Here is a 13,116-nt window from a genome sequence, read left to right as displayed (position 1 = left end):
GCTTTTATCATTTTGGTGGTGCCATTTTTCTGTTCTTCGGTATAAGCTGTAATCTTTAACTGTTTAATCTATATTATACTAAGATGAGATAAGCGATAGAATATGGTTCATTACATTAATATAAATATCAGTAACCTCATCAGCAACAAGAAAAAAGGAGGAAAGAAAAAATTTGCGATTTAAAAATTTCAGGTTAGAATCAAAAAAGTATTTACAGTTAAAAATTTTTAAATATTTAAGGAAATATAAAATATAATAAATAATAAATTTAAAAATGATATTATACCCCATGTAAGGGATTTTACATAATATGTGGAATTAGAAATATCCTTTATTGACTAAAATTATGTAAAATAAAGATAAAATGTGAAGTAAAGGTTTAAATTATTAAAATATTATTTAATTAATTTAAATTATTATTATTGCTTTCAAACCACTTTGCGTATTAATACGTAATGTAATAAATAAATTTGAAAGTTAAGTTACAGATCTAAAGCTTTGCCAGATGTCGAAAATAGATATTGACCTTGAAAATCGGCGATGTACAAATGCATAAAATAAAATAAAATACCTTGGCTAAAATAAAAGGTCTTATATTCTACGCAGTGACAACACTTGATATAAGATACGTGATCAATAAACATTGCTTTCTTGTCCATTCAGCATTCCAGGCATAAGCACGAATTTTATTTTATTGGGGTGTAATTCAGTTCACATCTTCCGGGATGTAATAATGGAGGGACTACCAAGTTATCTTCTTTTTCTTCCACTGACATTAACCTGAAAAATAGAAATTTTCATCAGTGCTTTCAAATTTAATTTTTTAATGAACAATAAAAACGCTGAAGTGTATTTTAACTCTAAATATCAAATGCACTTCAGCACAAATGCTGAAGAGCATTTCAGCATAAAATGGGTTTGTTGCACACCTTAAGTGCTTTAAATTCAGCCGAAGCCGAACTCTGATATTTGCCAAACTTTTCAGTAAAAATAAAATACAACTATAAACGCACCGGAGGTTTGAATAAGAGGACTCCCGCTGGCATAATCGAAGCGCAATATTAACAAAACTGTTGTCATTGTAACATTTTATTTAGCAATTAATAAAACTGATAATGGTACTAGATACTCAATCTGCAATTAAATTTTCCTGTAAATTGCAAAATATACGGAAAAACTGAAATAGAGGAGGCTGTGAAAAAAACGTGTTAAAATTCCGTTCTGAAAGGCATTATGCTTTTATTGAAAAGACTTTTAAGTCCTTTCAGGAACAGGGGTTATATCCATTTACATGAGAACTCTGCAAATAGATAAGAAGAAAAATCTATAAATCAAGTTCATCTGAATACTGTTTAAAATTTACCTGCTTTTAATTAGATAAAAAAGCAAACTTAAGTTGTTTTACTCCTGAAGAAGAGGGATCAATGTCTGGTCACATTCAAAATTTCACATATTCCCTACTCAAGAATGCATGCCAATTTAAGGTTACCTATTTGGCCTAATATTAAATTTTACATTTTTCTCAATTCCACACACAGCGTATTTACAAGAAGAGTTGGCAAAATAATGCACTTCTGAAGCACAATGTTATTATTGAAAGTTTGTTTTAACCAATTACTCAGTAAGATAAATACTTTTTTTAAATATTACTAGTTAAAAACTTCCAATTTTCAGAAAAATGATTATCAGGAGGCAGCAGTTTAATTAAACCTTAAAGCCCTTTATGTAATACATTAAGTTTCAGTAATTACTCCATTAGTTATTGAAGTATATATTATTAACATTCTTCTGTTAAAAGAATCACTTTGTTTCAACTCATGAAATTTTGTAAATAAAATCAAGAAAAAAATAAGTGTGTGAATCTTTACTAAAACTGTAATTGCAAACTTTTTCTAATTTAATTAAAATTAATTCTCTAACTATTTTAACAAGCTTTATAAAAATGTGAAAAATAAGAAAACCCAAAACTCTTCCGGTATCTGCACTCTGTTATACAAAAATAGTAACGTATTTTGAAAATTATTCTTAAGTTTTAATAATAGTTCATTGTTTACCTATTTTAATTTAATTCAAATTAATTTTTAAGTTATTTTAAGCTCTATAGAAATATGAATGCTAAGAAAATCAGGTGTTCTTCGTCTCTGTATAAATTAAAAATATAAGTTTATATATAGTTCATGGCGATTACGTTTGATTTTTGCCCTTATGTATAGTTTAAACATTGTTCTAGATTAGATTTAGCTCACGTTTCATATTTGCTCATACTGGAAAATTATGCAAATTAATTGCTCGAGGAACAGAGTTTAAAATTTACTGAAGGTTAAGTACAATTCATGTCTAGTACAATGAATGTCCGACGTGCTACTTTGAAGAATTTAACGTCAGCTTGTATTTCTCAGAAGCTGCAGCATTTCCATATGCCTTTCGTGCTTAGAAAACAAGTTCATTTGATCACTTCATAGGAATAATCAGATGCATTGAGAAAACTCTGCAGTTCTTTGTTTTTGTTTGAAAAAAATTTTTTCATCATGCTAAAAAAACATATCTTCTCAGTTTTATAAATGTTATCTTGATACACTGATTGAACATTCTTGTGTTGCACATTCGAGCTTTTTAATATTATATTCTAGCTTTATAGCACTCGACTTTGACAATTGAGTAATCTTACTAGACTGTCGACTTAAGTTAGGGTATTACGGCACAGCTGATTACAGCAAATGTATAAAAGCAACTCAATTATTTATAGGTTGCTTTAGCTTGAAGCTTATAGGCAAAAAAAAATGACAGACTAGTTTTACTCTAGCTCTCGATTTAGCTAATACAGTAGTATACTAAAACCTCAGTTCACGAATTAAATTCACTCCTGAAGGCTGTTTGTCATCTGAAGTATCCATAAACCGATACTATTTTCTCCATTATAATCAACGTAAAAAGCTTGCATCCGCTCCTGGACGGAAGTCATTCTACGACAAAAAAGTTAATTTATTTACAGTACTCGAACGAAAGTAAACAAGTCAGTTTAAATGCAAGGTTAAGTTCTTTCCAATGGTCGAGTTCAGTGATATCACTTAACTTACAGAAGTGGGAGGAGCGAAAATACAACAGAAGCAAGTATTAGGTATTTGAATATCATAAAACCACGAGCGAGAAATATCTGCGTAAGAGGAGGTGGAACGACTTTCTAAGGTAAACTGGCTGGTATTTGCGTTACATATGGGGAAAAACCACGAAAACCAACCATGCAACAAGCCCATTCGTCTGGGATCTAACCCAAGCCAGGTCGAACTACCAGTATTCAGCGGTCTTAACCATTCGGCGACTGGTAGAGCCAAAAGGAAGAGGTAGGAAGAAATAGTTTCTTTAGAGCAGACTGTGAGCCAGCGACGTCACACTCTTACACATTTCTAATCATCAAGAGCAAACCTTGTAAACCTTGGGCATAAGTTTGTCTCTAGTTCTAAGACAGAAGATGAAAGTTGTATACATTGTTACGAATAGTTAGTTAGATATTTTTAATATAATTTAAATATATAGTTTTTTAATAGAATTATAATTTAAATTGTTTTATTTCCTCGTGCAATGCAGCGCATGATAAATTCTAAGAGAAAGCTACACCGTAAAAATAAAAATACTAGAGCACGTGACTTTAACATTGAATAAAAGTTTATCTTTGTAATTGATATTTAATTAGAATAAAATTTATTAACTTTTTATAGGAATTGTGCATTCAATCTATTACGCACGCAACAATATGTATATATGTTTGCTTCTGCCGATTGCAATAAAAAAGGGCGGTATACAATTAGATGTTATTCCATATACAAAATTTCAATGTTCTACGGCCAACTGTTTTTCAGCTATGCGAGATACATACATACATACGTATACATACAGACGTCACAAAAAATCTCCTTCGAATACATTTGTCTATTTCAGAATCCGTTTTGGAAAAACACTTTAGTTCTTCATTCTGTCCGTACGTACAGATGTCAGGCCCAGGAACAGACAAAATAGATACTTGTAAATATGGTACTCGAAATTTTTCACGATTGCAATGTTTCCTTCACACAACGAAGTAAAAATAAAGCATCTGTAAATCATGGCATGGTGACAATATTGTAGGCATGTGTTTTCTGACTGTAAAAATTTTATTTAATTTAAGGGAATTTTTGTGAAAGGATTTGAGAGGAATAAATAAGAAGTAAGTAGTATTTTTACCTTTACATTTCATCTTTTAATACTAACTTTTGATACATATTTAACTGAAAACCAAGAAGGAACTTAAACATTCAAAATCTCAAAATAAGTAAAACTTTGTATTGTGTATAGCAGCAATTGATAGGATTTTAAATTTTTGTTGCTAATAAAAATATAATTTATTTAATCTGTTTTATAAAGATGCATTTGTGGAATTTTATAAAAAAGTATAATATACTAAAAACGAACTAGAAAATGGAAGATTCGTAAGTTTAAAATTCTATTAGTTACCTACACACTACATTAATTTTTAATAATTTCCGAACGTTTAGTGCTTAAGCTTCCTTTTGCCTTTTTAGTAAAAATTTATTATTTAATACAAAAATGTGAAACATACAGAGTTCACTAATTGTCAGGCGTTCACTTAAAGCTTTTGGAGTAAAAACAAATGCATGCCTGCGATGTTATCATCCTATGATGATTTGTAGTGACCGCATCAAAGTGGTACCTCCTGTGAAAAAAATGTAAGGTTCATATATAATCTGTGCAGCTAACGGGACTCAAACCCCAGCTCGACTTGTTACTACAGTGTTAATAGGTGGAAAGTGCCAGTTATGTTGGAAATAAATGTAATGCCTTCACAAAGGACTAGAATTTTAACGAAGACTAATGTCGACTACATGAAGACTATGAGACACTGTGCGGGTACTGTCAAATTTGTTTGCGGCTGTGTGACTGCTGTATATTTTTAAATTCATCTACCGGATAATTATCCTCCCTGTCTGGTTTCCGCTTGTGTTGCTTAGTTTACGCTTGTTGTATTCTGTATATAATGTAGAGCCTTTATTTTTTATCCCAATATTTTGTACGGCGATGTTTAAAAAAACGAAGTTTCCTCACCGCTTTGTTTTATAGCATGATGTTTTCTTCCTGTTTTCTTTTCTTTTCCGTTGTTTTGTATAACGAAGTTTTGCCTGCAACCACTAAATAAATAAATAAATAAAAAGAAAATCTAAAAGGTTTCGAATTTTAAATTACGTCCAAAGGGGCGTTTTTTAACATTTTATATGATACCTTTATTTATTAAATATCATGTTCTTCGCACTAAACCATAAAATTCATTCAAGAGCAATATCGCAAAATAATTTCCAGTAGAGAATATCTTTAGAATTTCCGATACACAGTCTCGCACGCTGGAGATAAAAATCTTTTTCTGTACAACGTTGCCATTGCTCGCTTTGAAATCCTTGAATTTTTTAATCAAAAATTCGTTAAATGCTTACAAAATATGAAATCGATAATAGAAGAAATTTCAAATTTGGGCTTCCAGATGCCCATATTCGCAGTAGGATTACGTCATTCAAAATTGAATGGCCCTAGGTACCCTTGTTTTATCACAATGCGAGAAACAGACATACATTTATTGCAGATTCTTCATTATTTAATTTATTCAAATATAATACAGGGTGATAATATTTGGTGGCGAGAGTTTGAAAGGTGAAACGGACATTCAGAGTGATTCGAAGCAAAATCGCAAAACAAAAACAATAGTCCCTCAGCGACAAAGCCCCTTTGGACTAATAAATAAAAGGACCTTAAAAAGTTGATTCATTTCAAAAGACATTACTTTCGAAACTTTCAGGCGGGTTTTAGGCAAACGAGTCGAATAATATTTCGATGTAAGTTTTCATTTAACCTGAATTATATTGCTAACTTTAAAACAAATCTCAGATTTACATGATTCTCATCCAGTACCTTATTTTTATTTTTTTATTGCCAGTTTTTTTTTTCTCTAAAACAAATCCGATATATTTAGCATTAAAACAAAAATATTCCTAAATAAATTTCTTCATCAAAAATCATAAATCTGCGCATGCGTTAAGTACTATTCTTGACTTCTCACGAAACACAGCTTCCCAAAACAGTGCATAATCACGCATACACGAAACACATGTACTTTCCTCCCTCCGGATTACATACATCCCTAGAGATGAACCTATATCCTGAATAATAAACAGCGATTGTGAACAGTTAGTTTTAATAAATCTATCTTTGCCGCACAGGACACATAACACCCATTGGAGGTACGGGCGAATTAATCTGCAGAATAAGCCTTCATAAGCTGGCATGGACCACTTTGCAATCGGTAGAATATTTAAACGATTGCGATTGGCTGGAGTTGTGCATAAATCATGCCGCGTGCTTCTAAAACAGCACGCGCAAATCTATCTAATGTATCTCAAGTACAGAGATATACCTAGAGTTGTGGGGGGGAGGAAGATGGATCAACCTTGCGGGCTAGGTTGCCAGTCTCTGTCACATTTTATAGTCTCCCCCCTTAATGCTACCCACACTTTAATGTACTGCAAATAAGCACGCAAGCAGCTTCTAAACAGCTTCATATTTTAGAATATTAAGGCGTGTTACTTTGCGATATTTTCGTAATTCTTTGTGCTTGTTTTATTTATTTATTGTTTGGAGTTTTTGTATCAGTATCACGTGCAGTGGATGATTCTGTTTTCGTGACATGTGATGTTTGGGTCGTTGCAAAAAGTGTTCGAGCTAATGGAAAATTTTGCTAAAATGGAAAGGTGTTTGGAGTATCTTCTTCCGCCAAGTGATAAATAAAGGTTTTTTTTTTCTTTAGTTTAAATATGCGTTATATATATGTGCGCTATTTGCAGTATAAAACTGTTGTTCGAAACTTTAACAAATATTTCCATTGATAAATGTGTTACATTTTAAACATAAATGAAATATATAATCAGACAGGCGTTACTTTTGCAGAAATGAATTTCAAATAATTATTTTCTATAACTTCTGCTTCTTTCGTTATCCTTCACCAGAATGCAATTTAGGTGAAATTCAAATAGAAAGAGAAATTTTGCAATAAATTGTCTTTTATTTTAAATAAATCTCAATAATAGACTGGCTTTAGTTTTCCAAAAAAGTTCCTATAATGATACTGCAAAGTTTAAAATTAAGCAAAATAAAATAAAAGAATCTCACATTAGCTTATATTTTTAATAAAATGTAATATCAAGTTTTACATCGGCTTGTTTCCCTCCCAAATGAGTTATAAGGTTTAATTTAGTTCACATTATGTTAATGTTTTCTTTTAACTTCTATTTTTATATCAACCTTCACCAGAATACAAATCAGGCCGAGTTTAAATACCGAGCTAATATATCATTTAGACAGATAACTTTGGCAGCACTCTAAAAAGGAGCTTATTTTCGTGAGTGGGCCACATGTTTCCAGATCTTGATCTATATGCTAGCATTTAGATTAAATTTATCTTAGTAGCTAACACCAGGTTAATTAGCTATTATATATTTGGGCTTTACATATTTAAATATTAGTTGTTAGAAATTTGCTGACGTCTTAAAAACCACACACTAAAAAATATTAAATAAATAACTTTTCCGATATTCTCATTGCCTTCTCCGCTATGAATGTGACTCACATGGAATTTGAGTATACTCCTTAGAATACACAGGTCTCCGGTTGATTTATAATTATAGTATACATTTCTTCTAGCACTTTTTGCACGGTAATGTATTCCATTTAACAATGCTTTCGGCGTAATTGCTTTCTATCTCTTCCCCTCCCCTTGTTGTATTTTTTTACTATCTTGATTTGCGTTTGAACCATTTTGGAACACAAAATCGTTAAGAGTTAGATGCATCTTTGTATGTGTCTATAACACTACGCTTCAGCTGTTACTTAAATTTATAATTAAAATAATAGCTACACTATTCAAAAAACGTTATGCAAAAACACTTTTGCATAACAAAAAGTAAACATAAACAAAAAGCGGTCAAGTTTTTTGGAGTAGAAAACATGCAACATCTATTACGATATAAGGTATTCCTCCCACCTACTTGGCGTGCCTTCGTAGTGCAGTAGTGTGCACGCTGGGCGCGTATTCCAGAGATCCGCGGTTCGATTCCTGGTTGCTCGTTTTTCAATCTCTCTTGCTTCAAAAAAGTCCTAATGACTCCACAATGCCATTGCTGAAATTCTAACCACGGATTTTCCATTGACCAGTTTGACTTTCTAAACACTTACATTACAAAAGCATTGAAGAAAGAAATGTGATACTCTTCCCAGTGCATTTTCTTTACGTTCTCTCCACTTAAAGGGCAATGGGGAGAAAAGTGAGACCCAGTTTAAAAGTTTAAAAATTCTAGGTGGTGAAGAATAATTATTTTCCATAAACTACTTCGGAGATCACTCTAGGTATTAGCAGGTTTTCAAAGAAGGAAATGTACGAGAGGAACTGCACTCTTGCTGATATTCGAACCACGGGTCTATCATTTGTTAGTTGGATTCGTTAGCTACTTACACCACGAGAGCACAAACGGAGGAATGCAACTTATTTTGCATTTCATTTCTTGAAAACCTTTACATATATATTTGAAGTCATAACATATGGGAAATGATTAAGCTAGCTACTACACAGATCTTAACGCTCATATCTTTATGCAGTTTTAGTACCTGTAATTTGTGAACGTTCCCCTTTTTTTCTTAAGTACGCAGAAAACATCTTTTTCCGGAGCTCGAGCAAGCTGAAAGTGACACAACTTAATGGGGCAAACTCCCATCAAATGTGCCGTAGGTACTAACACAAACTGGCATTAAAAAAAGGATCATCGTCTTCGTTGCTTTTTAAAACTCCACTGCGACTTTATGAATTTTAATACGAGATAATTTTTTAAAGTTGCTTCTGAATTTAAAGGACGGTGATAGGAAAAAAAAAAGAGAGAAAGAAAGGGACTGGGGGAGACACAAAAAGTTCTCTGATCCATTCATCTTTGCCTTCGTGTCTTAGATTTCATTAAGAGAGGTAATTTTATAAATTGTTTTTCGGCCATTTTTGTTTTGATAATTTCTCGCATCGCTAACGCACAAAAATGTCAAATTTCCATGACAAATTTGTTGGGATGTTTCATGGGAAGTTTTTCATAAGTGCGTTTTTTGGGAGAAAATTGCTTTTTCATGAAAACTGATGGAGATAGCGATTATGTTATTACTCGGAATTTTTCTCTGCTTTTTGCTCCAACTTCTCCATAATTCATTCTCATTAAATTTATTTTTTTTTCCAACTGCAACATTCAGTTTTTAGTGTTGTGATCGGAGTTTAATGAGCGGCTTTAAAAATACGTATTCAGCGAATTTTTTTACTCCATTCATAACGTTACGCATTTATACTATTTCTAGAATAGCTTTAAAGTAACTAACTGCAAGCAGTCATTTCGGTGGCTCTTGACGAAAGATTTATGTTTATTTGCACTATTTTTTAAAGCTTTTTCCAGGAATTTACAGGATGGTACGCAATGTTAAAATGTGGCTCTATAAAGTAATATTAATGGCAAACTTCTAAGCTAAATGTAGAAAGATTAATCTCCCCCCCCCAACATTGTAAGCTATGAGGTTTCAGAATCTGACAATTCTTAATCTATTAACCACTACTTTTTATTAATTCTTAATTATTTTTATCTGTTAAGCATTATTCTTATAAATTCCCAATAATTTTAAATCCATTAGTTTAATAATTCGTTTTTATAAACATCATTTTTCATAAATTATAATTATTCTTGATCTGTTTAATGGAACACTTCTTGATTAATTAAACATTATTCTTATTAATTACTAATTATTCTTGATCTAATAATCTAATAATTCTCAATCTATTAAGCGGCTAAGTTTGTAGAGGCATTAGGAGTTTTGAAGGAGACATAAAAAATGAGCAATGCCCTCACCGGGACTCGAACCTGGAACTCTCAAATACGCGTCGATTGTGCTAGCCATTACAGCACGAAAGTATGTTGAAAGGAGGGAGAAAATACCTTATTTACTCCCCTCGTTTTTAAAGGGCGACAGGGATTAGGCGACGCAATCGTCAAATCCTGGTGGTGAAGAATCATCATCCACCACCTTTTAGTTCGGGCGGCACTGTAGAGTTATTTTAGAATTTTCGGAGTCAGGAAATAGAAGAAATGAGCTATGCCCTCGCCGGGACTCGAACCTCGAACTCTCGAATACGCCCCGAGAGGGCTAACCATTACATCACGAAGGTATGCCAGAAGGAGGAGAAAATACTTTATATGCAAGACATAAATGTGCTTGTTGACCATTTCCATTCTGGGTAGAAAGAGCTTATTAGCCTGCATTGAAGCTTGTCAAATGCGTAATGTGTATATGGTCCCTATATCCTTGGAAGGACCTCCATTAAGCAGATAACTAAGTGGACCTCGTCAAATTTATACAGAGTAGAGTTCGGTTACCCAAACCTCGACTGGAGGAACAATCTGTTATTAAACATCTAATTTTCAAGTAGCGACCGTCCTCTCATCGATACATCTCATCGTCAAGACATTTCAATTAGCTTCAAATATCCGAAAATTTTGAATCATACAGTAATGTCTATGACAGAAAACAATAGGTTAGAAGGTAAGAAATTTGACAATTGAAGTGATTGTATATAATATGGATCTCGTAATATGGATCAGAACACTTACATTACAAACTTTTAAATACAAACCATTCTTCTCTTGAAATACGACATCGCATCGTATTGCCGATATATGCTTCAATGACTCTCTTACAAGAAAAAGACTGTTCTGGACGATGTTACATTTCTTATAGAGTACATCAACTTCTTCTGGAAATCAAATTAAATTATTTCAAATTTCTTGCTCATAACATGACTTCGAGCCTCTTTCAACAATTCAAATAGCTATGAATTGTTTATCAGGAGAGCAATGTGAGTTATTTAGAGCCAATCTATAGTTTTTGTCAGAAATTCTATTCGTAACGATGGAAAAAATATTTATGAAAATTTAAACCAATAATAAAACCACTTTTAACCCCTTATACACCAATGTAAATGCAATTAGTAAACATACATTGAAAGATTTATAAATAGCAATGGAAAGCAAAATTATTTAGCAACAAATTTAAACAAACTCGATAAATTTTACATTAGCAGTTTTTATAGATAGGAAGCATCGAGAAAAGAGGCAAACGTTTTCTGTCGTCATAGTAAGTTAAATTTAAATAATAGCTTTCTAACAAAGGGAATTCTCCGAGATGAGTAAATTAAATGTCTTTTCCAACAAAAAGCATTTTCACTTCAGCCTCGACAAATTTTGGATTACTTCTTTTCCTTGTTTAGTCTCTTCAGATAAATGCACTTCTTATTTTAAAATTTATTCGAGCTGAAATTTTATTCTCAAAGCGATACTGACAATATCGCTTTGAGAATATATATTTTCACATTGAATTTATGCAGAAAAGTTTATTGTTCTTCTGGAGAGCTGATGCTTCAAATTCTTGAGAGTTAGCAAAAGTGCTTTCATTTAACTATACTTAAAATAGGTTGAAATGGTACCTAAATACTCTTCACATTAGACACCGCGTTATTATATGGCGATTAGCTATTCCACCTGCTATATTTCGGCCCGTAATCGAATCTCGGAGAAAACATGAATGTCTGTAAATTTACGGTGTCTTTGATAAATGAAGACACTTAATCGTCTTCAAATCGAAAATACCTACGAGAAGTTGCTGGTATGAGAAGAAATAGTAAACCGTTTCTCAAGGTTGTTTTTCATGTCGACATGTGGCAATACATTATATAATAAACGGACAATAAAATGTATATGAAGCATTTGTATTGTTTGGTTTGAACAGTATACTAAAACTGAGATACATTCCGATTAAATTCGTCTAGATTGTATTTGTGCTATCATTTTTCGCCTTTACTAATAGTCTTTTCATTACAAATATTTTAATATGAACAGATACTCTGTAATAGTTGTATGACTGCATATTACGTATAATATAAACCGAAATGTTGTTTATTTCAGTAATCACAATACAATCTACAGCTAGTGCTTATCTTCTTAACCCATATTATTATTTTTATATTTTATACCATCACGGTAAATTTGCAGATCAGAATTTTACAGGATACATCATTCTAATTTATTACATCCACATCATTCATTACAAATTTTTACTGTACATTTTGTCGTCAAGCGTTGTTCATGCATTTTCTACTGCATCAGTACATATCTGGACTAGAACGATAATTTTACACATATCACACTGTTTCTGTGCATCTATTATCTAAAATTCATTTTTATTCTGCTTTTCACCTCAGCAGATAATATCACGGCTTGATATGTGCACATATAATTACTGTATAACATATTAACCTGTTAATGATGCCTACCTGAACTGGTATCCTGAAATTAAGCCGGGACTTCACAGTTATTCCATTTCGTTCTTGGTAAAGTGCGTTGGCAGTACACTTCCCAAGTATCAGTGTAAAACACAGTGCCTCCATCAAAATTAGGACGGAGCTATGCAAACTTTTATTGTCATCTATAAGGTACTCAAAGTCATTTTCCACTACAGGAGGTGACTTCTCTTCTTCTTGACCATGATGAATTCTGGAGGCTGATTAGCATTAAACTCAGGTCACGAGATCTACTAATATATGACTGGTCTTATCTGAGCTGACTGTAAAACGTGAAGTGAAACTGAATGTAAAATTCTCTCATGGATGAAAGGGAACCATAATCCTTGAAAATTAAAATACGTTCTCGTTCATTTTCGAGCGTTTTCTTAATTTGAAGTAAAGAATGGGGACAGTTAGTTGCATGGGTTGCTCAAAAAATGATGGCAACAAGCTTTATTTAAGTAATTGATCCTAGACACGGATTTCCGTTCTGAGTTTCTCAAAATTACGATACTTCTAACATGAAGATGGTAAATAAAAAGTTTAATTTTGTATATGGTTCTAATAAAACATGAGTTTTAATTTGTTAAATACACATCGGACTTTAGATAATTAAAAGCCAAAGTTCTATACTATATGTGCAAAATCGCATAAATATAAGCAAATAC

General features: G+C 32.2%; 1 long non-coding RNA gene across 1 annotated transcript in view; it reads right to left on the bottom strand.

Annotated features, from left to right (window-relative positions):
- Window positions 1-583: 583 nt before the first annotated feature.
- The window catches only part of LOC118192303 (uncharacterized), an 83,616-nt gene continuing 71,083 nt past the window's right edge, over window positions 584-13,116 (bottom strand). The window contains exon 3 of the long non-coding RNA XR_004758742.2: window positions 584-780. This is a non-coding gene — a long non-coding RNA (uncharacterized LOC118192303). The remainder of the gene's footprint in view (window positions 781-13,116) is intronic.

This window comes from Stegodyphus dumicola, chromosome 2 (genome assembly GCF_044657685.1).
Source record: "Stegodyphus dumicola isolate Sdum_Otavi_A_Nest chromosome 2, ASM4465768v1".
In the NCBI taxonomy this organism is placed as follows: Eukaryota; Metazoa; Arthropoda; class Arachnida; order Araneae; family Eresidae; genus Stegodyphus; species Stegodyphus dumicola.
This window is presented reverse-complemented; position numbering and strand designations above follow the sequence as displayed.